The sequence below is a fragment of the Vigna umbellata genome, chromosome 4 (genome assembly GCF_029865625.1).
Source record: "Vigna umbellata cultivar VRB3 chromosome 4, Vumbellata_1.0, whole genome shotgun sequence".
Taxonomy (NCBI): Eukaryota; Viridiplantae; Streptophyta; class Magnoliopsida; order Fabales; family Fabaceae; genus Vigna; species Vigna umbellata.
This window is the reverse complement of record NC_142168.1, coordinates 39912075-39925483: the sequence shown is the minus strand read 5'-3', so window position 1 is coordinate 39925483 and position 13409 is coordinate 39912075. Positions and strand designations below refer to the sequence as shown.

The following is a 13409-nucleotide window of genomic DNA, read 5'->3' as shown; positions in this document are numbered from 1 at the left end:
CAAATAACAAAAATACAAAAACAGTAAAAATGGAATACAGAAATACAGTAAAACAGTAAAATACGAAAAACAGTAAATTGTAAAATATGAAAACAGAAACAGAATTACTGCACCAAAATATAGAAAACCAAATTACAGTAAATAATTCAAAGTGAAATAATTAACAACAAAGACAAAAGAAATTAATTTGTAGAAAACATAATTCACACATTTAATTACAACAGAAATTAAATTACAGCATCATTAAAATACAACAGTAGAAATTAAATTACAGAATCACAAATAAACAATAATAGATTTAAAGTTTAGAAAATTAAATAAGACTGAAATTAATTACATCAAACAAAATAAAATTGGAACCTATGATGTAGTGTGTACACCACTTTCAACCGTAGCCTTCCATTCTGCAAATGCTATGCTCCTCTTCACGTTTCTGTTACAGCCTCCTACTGTCAGCAGCTGAACTTCTCTCTGACTTCTACTCTACACCACGGCACCCCCTTTTTTGCTGTACCAAAGCTGCCTTCTTATATTTTTCAGTCCCCTTTTGTCCGTGTATGTGCACATCACTTGAAATAAAAGTGCTAATGGGGTCTCCATGAATTTGTCTCTAAACATTATTATTTTTTTACTCTGGACCGTCCCATTCTCTTCCAATTTCCAAATGCCCTCCATGTCACCATGTATTAAATACAAGAAATAAAAATGGTGCTACTAGGCCGGCCCACTTCTTCATTATTAAGTTTTGTCTTTAGCACATTTTCTTCATTCAATCCTTCCTTATGGACGTTCCAACAAGGAAATGGAGGGGCCTCCACTCTTTCTTTCTTTTCTCCAATGTAGACCGTGAAAATGAACCAGCACATAGTTAGCAGCCTCTCCTTTCTTTCATGTGCACATGGACATCTCCTTCTCCTTGCCGTCAGCATCAATCACCGTGTCATTCTCCACCAAAAATCAGTCACGTTTCCTCTTCTTTCCAACTTATGGCAGCAACAACTTGGAGACTTTCTTCCCTGCATCACCATGCTGCATTTTTTTATTCATGAAAACATGGTATGCATTCCTTCCAGGTTGCGGATGCTTCTCATGCTCCAACCAAGGTGGCAGCTGCACCAGCTCATTGCCGAGACATCCCCCTTCACCTTCTTAATTAATTCCATGTGCCTCTTCATCCAAAAATGGACTGCACCGTGAGTTGATGATGTGTGAACGGTGATTAGCTAGAATCCACTTTCAAAGGTGCATGAACCCCTTTTGTAGAACAACACCTACTATCCTCTAATTAGATATAAAAAACCGTGAGCTCCTTGAACAAGTGTGGAGTGGAAAAGCATGGAAAGTAAAACAAATCTTAGCATTTTAGAACTCTTTCTCATGTGGTCGTGAGCTTAGTGGTGGCTGCACCTCCATTGCCGTGACACTGCTTTTGATTCAAAATAAAATGTGCACTTAATTAATTGCTTCATAAAATAAATTAGTCCCTAATTTTATCCAAATAATTTCCCTAAAATTAATAATGTAAATAATTAACCATAGATAATTCAAATTAATCAAAATAAGAATTATCGGTCAAATTAAACACAATGATGAAAAACGGGAAAATACTGGACAATTAAGCACAATTCCCTGACTAATTCTAGTACAATAAGCTAAGTGAAGTGAAGAAAATAGTGATTCATCAAGCGGCCTTTCTCTCCAGAAGAAGACAATTTTGTCAAGAAGGTTTTAACTTCAAATCCTGTTATTACATACTTACATTATCTATTGGCTTTGAGCAAGCACGTTATGCAGTTTTGAACTGCACTTTTTCAATGACAGCAAAGAGTGAAGGCAGCTAGTTCAGCTGAACATATGAAGATTAAGTCAGTGGTTCCTTAAGCATCAATATATGAGATTTAATGCCATTAAACCCTGTAGTTTTTTAATTTTATTCAACCAAGCGCCCTTCTATTATTGGAATTGAGTGCCCTTTGCTTACATTGCGTTAAAATACATCATTTGGCCTTAGTAAAGCAATACAAATTCCACGTCAGGTTGATTGGGGGCTTAACTGTGTAAACTGGTTAACTATCAGAAAAGCGTGCTATTGAACAAAGGGCAACCAAAAGCACCCAAGTGTATCAAACAAACCAAAGAGAATGAAAAATATAACTAAAAGGGAAAGAAACACACATCTTTGAAGAAGTTCAAAAAGTTGGTTTCAAGCATATTAAAGTTACTATATGAAAGCATATTAAACAGTCTATTTCAAGCATTAATCAATAAGGATACACTTAATAACAAAATTATATACTTCTGTATTAAATTAAAACTTTAATGTGGTGCTGTCTTCATTAAAGTTAAAGGATCATGGAGGACAGGAAAGGGCAGGAAAATTTTCAGTTAATTGTGCTCAACTGATTGGTCAGCGCCAAAATGCAGAGAGATATTATCTTGTCCCCAAAGATGATATGTAAGAACAACAATATTACTGTTTTCATTTTGTTTTGAAAATAAATACAACTTACTGTAATATAATTCCATTTTAAATGTGAATTTTTTATTGAGAGCTTGTTTCCTATAAAGTTTATTTTATCTGAGACAACTAAAATATGGAATTCGACCACTAAACTTAATTGTAGGTAATCTCATTCTTGAGTAACTAGAAAAGGCAGAACCAATTTGTTTAAATGCAGAAAGGCAGAACAAAAACCATCTATTATATAATTTAGACTATACTATAGCCAGGAAGTTTAAATGCAATTCTTTTATCTATCATATCTCTCAACCTTTGAGCGTCCTTAAATCTCTCAACACCAACAAGAATATTGGACATAAGAACATAATCCCCACCGTGTCCTCTCTCCATCTCTAGTACTTTCCTGATCACCCTCTGACCAATTTCAACATTATTATGAACACTACAAGCACCCAACAAAGTTCTCCACATTACAGCATTGGCAACCTCATGAGGTACCTGTGAAGCAACCTTTTCAGCTTCTTCTAACCTGCCAGCCCTCCCCAGCATATCTATCACACAACCGTAGTGCTTGATATCTGGCACTAGTTTACAATCCTTTACCATTTTAACAAAAAAATCGAGGCCTTCTTGAACCAATCCTCCATGACTACAGGCACTCAAAACACTAAGGAATGTCACACGATTCGGACTAAGCCCAGCCTTCTCCATGTTTTCAAAAGTCTCTAGAGCTTCCCTCCCCATTCCATTCATTGCAAAACCAGAGATAGCTGAAGTCCACGATACCAAATTCTTCCTCTGATCAGGTAACTCCTGCAAGAATCTATTCACACTTGCTATACATCCACACTTTGCATACAAATCAATTAATGCATTGGTAATGCGTATGTCAGAGGAATTGAACCCTCTCTTCTCTGCATATCCATGAGCTGATTGACATATCTTAATACACCCAATGTTTGCAATAGCAGGAAAAATGGTCAAAAGAGTAACTTGAGTAGGTTCTATACCATCAACTTGGATCATTTCCCTAAATAAAGTTAAAGCTTTCATGGGCTGATTCCTGCGTGTGTATCCATCAATAACAAGGGTCCATGACACTACACTCCGAGAAGGCATCTGATTAAACACAGAAAGTGCAAGTTCAACCTCACCCCATCTAATCAAACCAGTGATAAAAACATTCCAAGTAACTAAGCTTTTGCATAGCATTTGGTAGAACACTTGTGCGGCTTCAACTAAAAGACCCCAACTTGAGTACATTTGCAAAAGCCCAGTTTGCACATACATATGAAACTGAAACCCAACCTTGAAAACGAGGGCGTGGAGTTGAGTCCCAAAGCGGGTGCAGTTTGGATTGGCAGAAGCGTGGGAAAGAAAGGCAAAAGAGAAGGTGTCAAGGGAAGGGTATGTGAAGAAAGTGTGGGAGTGTTGGGTGTACCTAAAGAAGTGAAGAGCTAGTTGAGGGGAAGGGCCACGGGAGTAACAGCGGATGACATTGTTCAAGAGGAGTAAACAAGTGGAGGTGTCGTGAAAAGGGTAGTGAAAGAGGCCAGAAGTGATAATGTAACAGTGAACTTGTTGCAGAATTTGGGGTTGAGAAGGATGTTTGAGCAGAAGAGAGAGCAAGTGTTGTGGATGTTTAGGTTTGGGAGAGGACGAAGGAGCTGGGATTTCAAGACACGGAAAACGGTGAGAGATGGTGGTGCTGGATATGGTTGCCACTGTTACAAAACCTGTAAGGGAGAAAAGGTGCTTTGGTTTCAAGAGTGACATTTTACTAACCATGTTCCATGTTCCATAAAACCATGTTCCGATCCATCTCACATTATCTACTCCAAGAGATGAATATAATGATCACAATTATCCACACCTAAACCTGTACACATAAATACCAAGTCACCTACGTAATTTAACATTTTCATGTAACAGAATAAACATTAGAATTTCACAGAACCAATAACATTCCTTATATTGCATTATGTTCTCATAAATATGTGTATATCCTGCAAGGTCCATTAACAATTATCATATAGAGCCCACAATAAATCATACAACTCTTTACTTTCCATCCATATCTAGTACCAGTTTTTAACATACCACCCTGTTCAATCTTTGCTTAACTCATTTGCTTAACTACCTAACATATCATATTACAAACTTGTCCAAACGGAACCTTCCAACCTTCATTAAGCATGCACAGACCCAGTAATAACGATGCACAGAAGACTTATACTTTCATACTATCAGTCGTCTAGATTAAAGAGACCTACTCCAACCTTCAACCAGCGAGACAGCTGGCCCTGTTACTCTAGTTCTGGTTTTAATATTATTACATGCATAACAGACCAACACAATGGCAAAGATAACCAGATAACCCGAAAACCCACGTTTTCCAGGAATTCTTCGTTACAAACCTGATACATTTAGACAGCAATTAGACAGACCACGTTCAGCATATATTCAGAACACCCACCATCAGTATATTCTCAAAAATTACCCTCCATCACACAATAACTCAAGTAACTCAATCCCACCACATTCCAAGTCTTCCAAACATCTAAAACCCTAACCATACTACTCAGAACAGCCCAATGCATGGCACGCAGGGTATTTAGGAACATACTAACTTCAAGCAGCAACTAAGCCAGACATTGTAATCATTAAACTCTCATCAGTATAATTCATACAGAGTACTAGTGCAATCAAACATGAATTTCATCAAACAAAACGTAACAAGAAAGTTGTTAATTAAACACACACAATGGCAACACAATAGGACTCTAAAATTTCATCAGAAACAGCCGTGAGCACATTAACATTGACTCTTCCACAATCACGACATCCAAATACATCAAACAGAAAGCTCAATTGAAGGATTTTCATTATGAATCACACATTTAACTAATAAATACAATTCAAGCAGAGTTAGCTCCCCATACTCAACTCATCCAACTAGCTAATCCATCCAGACTTAGCAGGTTCATGACAAATAGAGTACTATGTATATGGAAAATCAACTTTAGGCATGACCCAAGTCACACGATACTCATATTCCAAAAGACTATTGCAAGGTCAAAATTGTTGTTAAGTATGGAACCAACTACATAAACAATCAATTACATCTCCATTAACATTTGCAGCATGAAACACTAAAACAATCAAAGTTACTCAGAGTTACTCATCAGAAACTAGGCAAACTCACTCCCCACAGCCTCAAAAGTTTTTTTCGAAAACCTGGTTCTAAAATATAACATCCCAAAATCGGGAGTCACAATTATACGATAGAATTTGAAATTTTCACAAACCGTTTATAAAGTTTCCCAAGAAAGATAACCAAATATTAATAATTGTACGACCATTGTATTAATACATAAATTAGTCTACAAAGTTAGCATTTACATAAACCTCAATTCGTTATTACATTATACATAAAGATTCACCAAAAACCCCTTTTAGCTTTAACTCCCCCTCTCACCAGCGTCCACAAGATAATTCTCTATACCTACATATACACCTGCTCCCACATAACACACACGTTATACGATCATATTCACACACACACAAACAAACAAATATGGGTGAGTAACACATGCATTAGAAGACCATCAATAAGACACTCGGATTTAGTACCACATGTTCACCATCCCATTTAAATTCAAACATAGTATCTCCCGAACATAATCATACAGCATCTATTAATGATGATAACAACCATCATCAACCAACCATAGACTTCACTGTATTCCCAAATCTCCCTAGACACATAACGTCCACCCATAATCCAAATAAGCTATATTTAGCTTAAAACAATACCAACTCCCCATGCACCTGCCAACAATTATTTTTCCAGTAATTATAGTATCACACAGCCAAGTACAGATCAAGGATACCCATAGTATTTCATTTTAACTAATCCAAACAGTTTGCAAGCAACCAATGATGAGGGACCAACAAAAATTCCAACAGTCTAGCAATCAGAACACTAAGAAAGGACATGTAATACACCAGATGACCCAATGCACTAACCCAGTTTGAACTAGCGTACCAGGGTCCCTATATCTCTTTTTCAATGCAACCAGAGTAAAGTTCAGAGTTGACTACCTTAATTATTTCAAATATAACTTTGCATTAACAACGAATATACAAACTACATTTGACCAAAACCCAGAGTGTCCAAACAAATCAGAGAGTAAATTCCCAGCAGCCATATGAATAACTAGAATGCTTAAACACAGCATATACAACAGGCTAAAAACTGTAACATAAACAAAGCAACAACATCCAACATACTTCCATCAAGCATTTAACGTAAAGGCTCATTCCATGTTTAAGGTACAGACCGTACTCACACCTGAATTTGCAGTCCAACCCATATCTAAAAACGGTAACAATTACTCACATATAAACTACATATGACAGCCCTGTCATAAGCATAATCAATTTCCATCATATTATTATACGGGCAAACAAACCAGTTAATCAAACAGAGTCATAAGCAACAGGTCACGTAATTTATCTGGGCAGACTCAATTCAGCAGTGGTTAACATAAGCTTATCATTGCAAGCATGCATCTGGACAAGGGTTTAATACAGGTAAGCAACATACATTATGGAGAATCCTGTTAGTAGTAGATTCTGCCCAACAGACTCTCACATGATAGCCCAGCCCAAGCCACAAAATCTATTCAGTTTCACTAACAGCCAACCCAATTCCATCACACACATTAGACTCTGCATCAAACTTACTGTAAGCACAATTTTGACAGGTGAAAATACATTCCATTTCCAGTTACAGTTATGCTTGTCATATATTCAGAACATGTAACACACAAGCCCACACTTAAAACTCAAATACCATATAACACACAACCCGTATCAACCAATGTCAAATTGTTACAATGCAGCTAACCAAGGATGAAATAACAATCTTACCCACTTCCCAACCATTATCACACCCAAAACACAGCAACAAGTTCCCATCAGTTCATATAATTCTAAAATTATCACAATAACGTCTAAACCCCCTTTGGACATAAACAACCATTAAAAAATTGATATTCATCAGGAACACAGTCAAGGTACTTTAGCAGTTCAAATTTCAGTCCAATATCAGAAGGAATAGTAGAACAGAGCATCCCGCTCACACATTCGAAACACCCAACAAGAACATGCCCATCATTTACACGCACTTAGAACAACAAAGAAAATACACATTTACATTTACTCCCCATACCTTTCATGGCGTCTCAACCACAGCCACTACAACCTTTCAAACTTTGCATCCCCTGCTCCAACGTTCATCCCCTTGACTCTAAACGCCCCTTCTCGAACCACATTGCATTCATTCTCAGAGTACCACTCACTGACACTCAAACACAACCTTTCTCCCTCGAATTGCTCCCTAAAAAAAATAGCGCTCCTCCCCTCTCTTCTCTACCCTCCCCCATGTTACAAGAGAGCAGTGAATGCTCATCATTCACGCCGAAATCCCCCCAATGCCCTAAGGTTTGAGGTATTTAGAGGAAAGAAGAAAAAAAACGTGTTCTCTATTGGTCAAAAGCTAGGTTAAAAAAAATCAACCAAATAAAAATAAACTCTCCTTTGTTCCCATTAGGGTTTGAAACCAACACACCTCACCGTCTCTTAACCACAAGCCTACTCTCACCACTAAGCCAAGTCATTTGTGTTGCTTACATACTCATTTAATATCTATTTAAAGGTTACTTTCCGTCTCCTAGTACAATTAAAAGACACACTTACTTGTACAATTAAAGCTTCTATTAGTTAACCCACTTGATACTAGGATAACTATAATTTATTTTATAATACACAATATTCTCATAATTAACTTATAAATTATTTATATTAAAATTGCGAAAATTCTCAGGTCTTACAACTTGCATTGCACAATTTTTCTGTATGCAAGTGATACTACACAATACAAGTACCTTAGCCTATGTTAGTATGCTATTTTGGATTTAAGAAAGACAGGTCTACAACTAATTGGAGATTACTTCAACTACTTCAGTTTATTTCATGCTAGGAAATCTTTGACATTTAATCATCTCAAGAAAATTACCGTGGTTCCTCAACTCACTAGTTTCATCATGATCTCCAAAGGCACAAGCTTTAAGGGATAAAAAACAAAATGTGTCAATTGAAGTCTTGAGACGTAACTGACTCTTCATAATTTAATCCAAGCTTTGCACTTCCAAAACATTCCTAATGTTACAATTTTGATTTAACAAGTATTGACAAACTCTCACTATAATATTGTGTGGTGGGTGGGGGGATCCTTCCCTATGCGTTTTAAAAAAGCGCAACTTTTTCCATTATTAACTTTCCTCCAACTATTAAAACCTATAAAAAAAACACTGAACAAAATTAAAAGATGTTGACGACAATGAACTCATTGCCTATTATAATTCAAATTCAATTACATGTAACAATGAAAACATGTGAATCAGGGCATCCGCTTGATTTTTTCACTAAAAAGATAGTAAGGTAAGCAATATGCAAAATCTTTTATTGACGAATACTCTAACCATGAAGGAAATAAGCTAACCCAAGTGTATTGAAATCTTCTTAGATGATCATCTTTACCAAACTATGAATGATTTTCTAGATGCATATGATATGGATCTCATTTTAGATAAGTCCTTTGTACCTCATCAATTTGAATTGGTGGGTAGTGCCAAATTTGAGGATGTTTTCCTATATCACATTCTAAATAATTTTCAAGTCCTTATATGTAACTATAAGAACTTTAGAGAGTAGTTTTTCATTTTCTTCAATCCTACAATTCTCATGAAATTTCTCAAGTTTACTTGCCCTAGATACATTTTTTTCATCTTCGTCAAAATCATTCATCTTGAAAAACTAATGAGTTATTTTACTCTTTATTTTTCAAGTTTACCCAAAATTAAATCTCAAAACCAAAACTCAACATTTCAAGAAAATTAACAACTTCTAAGTGGTTAACTTTGTTTACCTTAAGGTAGATTCCTAATACAGCTCTTCTCCTACACAATTTCAAAGCTTAAAATAGCTCTATTTACATAATGAAGAGTTCAATCAACAATTAAAACATGATTTTATGATCTCTAATATATAGAGATTTACCTAAAGTGTACAAAAGTCACATGTAACAGGAAAATAAATTGCTTAAAAAATAAGGTAGAAGATAAACTTACTCATAAGAAGAAATAGATCCTTCCATAATATTCCTTAAATCCTCATTTTCACCGTGGTGAAATTTGATTTTTAAAAATACGAGAAATTGAAAGTGAAAATTCAAATAGAAAGAAATAGAGCTACGGAAGAATAAAAGAAAAAGAAATTAGAGAGCGGAAGTTATGTAACATCCCAATAAATAGTAAATACCATTAATTAGAATTAATTACAATTAACCGTAAACAGTAATCAGTCTTTGCAACTAACAGCGATTAAAGGCCGAACGGCTTGAAACCAAAACTAGCGTACGCTCAAACAGAAACAGAGATAAATAGGACGAACGGCTTTACAAAACACATAGCCGAACGTTTCAACTACGCTATCATCTACAATACTAATCTAACGAGCATTCTAAGGCTCGGCCTTTACTTCAACTTCGACCAGGTTGGCATCATCCAAATTTTCTTCTTCCAGCATTTCTTCAAGGGATGCACCACCATCTGCTCACATCCACAACGGATGATCATTGCAAGACAAGACGAACGTACATGGACAGTGGACAACACAATGGAAAAACAAAAGGGTAAGCTTACGTAATTTAAATTCATACTTCATCATTTATATTCAAACCAACACACGATCAACACATATACATACACATCAATCAACACATGAATATATCAATACTAGACCGACCGTCCGGACTGTATGAATCTGTGTAGTTACAAGCGTCCTTGCACCCGAGTGATGTAGTAACTGGGATACACCAAACAGCTGCCACTCGAGGTAAGTCCGTTCTTACGTCGCCCATGTTAACTTATGGACTAAGGACCTCCTGCCGTTCCCACACATGAATACCCCCTTCTACTTGAAGAGGCGTATCACGGAACATCAGGATGGACAGCGAGTCTTAACTAATCCACAGTCATACTTTACCAAATCAATATCCAATACAGAATTAAGAGTCGTTCCTCCTTGGAACGCTCGTTCAAATGTCAATATCATAACTTCATTTCTTAAATCGTTCGCACACCTTAACTCTTCCATTAATTCACATTTTCATTCTATGTTCCACTTTCATAAAAAGACGAACGTCAATTAACTGTATGGACGAACGCTACTTTGAGATCAGGACGAACGCTATTTCAATTTCAGGACGAACGTTGTTTAAAATCAATTACTTATTCATTTGTACAAGCGCTTGATAGAAGACCTTGCGCGATTTAGAACGATCGTTCGATATAAGGCCGAACGACATTAAAACGAACGCTCGACATAAGGTCGAACGCTATTATAGACGAACGTTTGACATGAGGTCGAACGTTAAGTCAATCGCTCGACATAAGATCGAACGCGATCGAAGACGGACGCTCGACATGAGGTCGAACGCTTTTTAAGGACAATCGCTCGACATAAGGTCGAATGATTTCACAGACGAACGCTCGACATGAGGTCGAACGCTATCGAAGACGAACGCTCGACATAAGGCCGAACGCTCAAACATTCAATTTGGGAACGCTCGTTCACGAGTAGAATTCTTTCCGAATGAAGGAATCCCAGTCTAAGTTATTTTAAGGGGCAGTCGAACGGTTTATGACCGTACAGTGACGAGCGTTATTTATCAAAAGGGATGAATAAAAGTTAAGATGTTTCAAACTTTGAATATTTTCCAGATTTCAACATTTAAACTTATACTGTATAACTTATATGATTTTCAACTTATAAACTTTATAACATTTATTCCAGTAATTTCATTTTCAACATCAACATTCAGATTTATTTCCCACAACAAAAGATCCATTTTTCATGCGTATCAAACCAACATGCAGATAAATCAAAACCAGAAACCAGATTCCATAACAGCACAACAGAGTTCGTTCATGCAGATCCAGAAAACAAGTATACAAAGATTTCATACAAACAACTCACATCATGTTTTCATAAAATCAAACACGTATAAATTTAAATGTATGTAAGCTTCCCTTACCTGGATAGCAGTGTACTCCCAACAGCAAGATTCTAGGGTTTCCTCTAACCACGTCTTATACCCAGGTTTCGTTCAACAGTTCCCACGTAAAACTAAGACACCAAAATCAACGCACTTCAGACTCAGAACTCATGCATGCAACCAGAACTAGGGTTCGCATGAAACCAGAGAGGACGACACTTAGAAAAGAAAACTTACCAGTTCCAATCCAAGTTCTGTTCGGTCCAAATGAAAGATCACAGCTGGACGAACGTTCCTATGGTTCTGGAAAGTGAATCGGAAGGAGAAGAAGATGAGTTACAGAAGAGAGAAGAGCACTGGTTCTAGAGAGAGATCAGAGAAAATGGAAGGTTTGGTTCTGAGGAAGAAGACGAGTGATGCAGGTGAGCGGAAGGGTTTTCGAAAATCACTTTTGTTCCTTCCAATTCCAGATGAACGAGCGTCTCACTTTCGGACACCTGCACCTCCACTCAGACTTCCAAAACTTCCATCGCGACACATGGCGCTCATGCAGGCAGCGTTCAGAGCGCAATTAATGCCTGGGACGTGTGGCGCGGCTCATTAAGGAAGCAGCTAGGTGATTCATCAGCGTAATAAATACTGATTTGACACCTAATTACGTTTAAATTTTTGGGATCTCACATTCCACCTATCTACAAAAATTTTCGACCTCGAAAATTAAAGACTCACCCGGAAATAGATTAGGGTATAAGTCCTTCATGGCGCTCTCCACTTCCCAAGTTGAATCACCCGTCTTATCGTCCCACACCATTTTCACCAAACGAATTTCCTTGCCTTTGTAGTACTTGGTGCGGTAATCCTCAACACGGACTGGATGCAGCTCTAACGTTCGGTCTGGACGTAGTTGAATGTCTTCTAACTCCAGTACGTGTGACGGATTTGCTATATATTTTCGAAGTTGAGATACGTGGAAAACGGGGTGAAGGTTGGATAGCTGGGGTGGCAACGCAAGCTCATACGCCACTGGTCCGATCTTCCTCAATATCTGGTACGGCCCAATGAATTTGGGAGATAGCTTCTTTGGACGAACGGCTCGCCCTACACCAGTAACTGGATTGAGTCGAAGGAATACATGATCTCCTACAACGAACTCCAACGGTCTTCTCCTTTTATCAGCGTACGACTTCTGTCTGCTCAAAGACGTCTTCAACCTCTCCTGGATTTGCTTAACCTTCTCGGTCGTTTGCTGGATAAGCTCAGGTCCAGTTAGCACGTTCTCTCCTTCCTTGAACCAACAAAGTGGCGTTCGACATTTCCTCCCATAGAGTGCTTCGAACGGTGCCATTCCAATGCTCGCCTGGAAACTGTTGTTATACGTGAACTCCACTAGCGGCAGAACCTCATCCCATGCACCTAAGTGATCTAGGACGCACGTCCTCAACAAATCTTCTAGCGTCTGGATGGTTCGTTCAGACTGGCCGTCCGTCTGAGGGTGGTAAGCTGAACTCATTTGCAACCTACTACCAAGCTCGCTTTGAAGTGATTGCCAAAACCGTGAAGTGAACCTTGTATCACGATCGGAAATTATGCTCGAAGGTACTCCATGCAGACGAACGATCTCCTGGATATACAACTTGGCTAAGTTGGCTAACGACATCTTTAAGTTGACAGCTAGGAAGTGGGCGCTCTTTGTTAGCCTATCCACGATCACCCAGATTGAATCATGATTCCTGACCGTGCGTGGTAGATGAGTCACGAAATCCATGGATATGCTATCCCACTTCCATTCGGGAATTTCCAACTGTTGAAGCAATCCGCCAGGTC

At 37.7% G+C, this 13409-nt stretch overlaps 1 pseudogene across 3 annotated transcripts; it reads right to left on the bottom strand.

Annotated features, from left to right (window-relative positions):
- Positions 1-160: 160 nt before the first annotated feature.
- LOC124847115 (pentatricopeptide repeat-containing protein At1g09220, mitochondrial pseudogene) lies at positions 161-9808 on the bottom strand (annotated as a pseudogene). Of its 3 annotated transcripts, none has more exons than XR_015785520.1 (2): positions 7698-9808; positions 161-1423 (listed from the first exon to the last, which is right to left on the bottom strand). The product of XR_015785520.1 is annotated as a pentatricopeptide repeat-containing protein At1g09220, mitochondrial pseudogene, transcript variant X3 (transcript). The 3 variants fall into 3 exon arrangements; XR_015785518.1 differs by lacking the exon at positions 161-1423 and adding an exon at positions 2682-4340 and having other exon boundaries at positions 7698-8129; XR_015785519.1 differs by lacking the exons at positions 161-1423; positions 7698-9808 and adding exons at positions 2682-4340; positions 7071-7193.
- Between the last annotated feature and the right edge of the window lie 3601 nt (positions 9809-13409).